Source organism: Limulus polyphemus, unplaced genomic scaffold (assembly GCF_000517525.1).
Source record: "Limulus polyphemus unplaced genomic scaffold, Limulus_polyphemus-2.1.2 Scaffold3128, whole genome shotgun sequence".
NCBI lineage: Eukaryota > Metazoa > Arthropoda > Merostomata > Xiphosura > Limulidae > Limulus > Limulus polyphemus.
In genome coordinates, this window is record NW_013668738.1 from 133,565 (window position 1) to 135,688 (window position 2,124).

Here is a 2,124-nt window from a genome sequence, read left to right on the forward strand (position 1 = left end):
CTCTTCTCTCTCTCTCTACTATCTCTCTCTCTCTCTCCTCTCTCTCTCTACTATCTCTCTACTATCTCTCTGTCTCTCTCTCTCCTCTCTCTCTACTATCTCTCTACTATCTCTTTTTCTCTCTCTCTCCTATCTCTCTCTTTCTCTCTCTCTCTCTCTCTATCTCCTATCTCTCTCTCTATCTCTGTATCTCCTATCTCTCTTTCTCTTTCTATCTCCTATCTCTCTCTTTCTATCTCTATCTCTCCTATCTCTATCTCTCCTATCTCTCTATCTCCTATCTCTATCTCTCCTATCTCTCTATCTCCTATCTCTCTCTCTCCTATCTCTTTCTATCTCTATCTCCTATCTCTCTCTCTATCTCCTATCTCTCTCTCTCCTATCTCTCTTTCTCTATCTTTCTCTCTCTCCTATCTCTGACAGCGAAAATGGAAAATAAAATATTTTGTGTTCGTAGTTTCTTCTAGTTTTTACTTCCTTGAGAAGTTTTCCCACAATGTAATTACAGTTTAATTAAAAATTTTGTCTGCTTTTCTTAAATACGACAGCGATTAATCGAACTATAATTCTTAGATATGGTTGAATATATAACACTTGTACGAAAGTTTAAGATCCCACCTACATACAACCAGAAGCAAAGGAAACTAGGAGCTTGATAATATCTAAAGTGTAAAATGGCGACATGAGTAAATAAGTCAGGAACTTACGAAAGCAGTTAGAGATAAATCGGCTGAGAACGTTTAAACATTCGCATGGTTGAACTTAAAATCAGATAATGGATTATATCGTTTTCGTTATTAGTACTAAGATGGATACGTCAGACAGGCCTTGACACGGTGTCACAATATGCGAAACGTTTTATAGGAGCTGTTAGCTCCACTTTATCAGAATTCCACTGGCCACCCAATAGCCGATACACTTCAAGCACAAATAGTGCAGTTTCATCTAACGAAACGGAACAAAAGTTACCAAAATATATCTCATTTAATTATAAATCATATTTTTTACGTACAAACACGGTTATCGATGAAGACGAAACTGTCGATATGTGTAATCCAACTAGTGATGAAGACGAAACGATAGATATGTGTAATCCAGCTAGCGGAGAAATCTAAACGATCCATATGTAAGCAGCAGGTTAGCAGCCGAAACGTAGGATTAAAACTAGCTAGCAGTTAGTGACAAATTATAAAAAATAAAACAATACAAAAAAGAAAATACATAGCTAGTAGCGGATAAACTTGGCTAATAGTATAGGTCAGTATCCATGACGATCAGTGATTAGTATGTTTAAAAACAAAAGTTAAAATCAATAAATCACAATAAATAAGCATTTTATTTTTATTACATAAAAAAAAAACACGCCCAGAAAAGAAAGTGTTTCTTTATTTAACGACGTTTCGAGCAATTCCTCTTCGTGAGGTTTGATATGACAGTTTTTAATTTCTAAAAATATACAGTTTTGTTTGGTTTACATAACTATACATCTGTTCTGGACGTCTTTTACCCTTCCTCACAACTCTATTCAAGTCAGTCTGTTAGTCTTCCATCACACCACATAGTCAGACCAGACGAACAATTTACAAAATAAAGCATGATATGGTTCCTCAAAATCACATCACATAGTCAGACCAGACGAACAATTTCCAAAATAAAGCATGATATGGTTCCTCAAAATCACATCACATAGTCAGACCAGACGAACAATTTACAAAATAAAGCATGATATGGTTCCTCATAATCACATCACATAGTCAGACCAGACGAACAATTTCTAAAATAAAGCATGATATGGTTCCCCAAAATCACATCACATAGTCAGACCAGACGAACAATTTCCAAAATAAAGCATGATATGGTTCCTCAAAATCACATCACATAGTCAGACCAGACGAACAGTTTCCAAAATAAAGCATGATATGGTTCCCCAAAATGACACCCCATAGTCAGACCAGACGAACAATTTCTAAAATAAAGCATGATATGGTTCCTCAAAATCACGACACATAGTCAGACCAGACGAACAGTTTCCAAAATAAAGCATGATATGGTTCCCCAAAATCACATCACATAGTCAGACCAGACGAACAATTTCTAAAATAAAGCATGATATGGTTCCTCAAA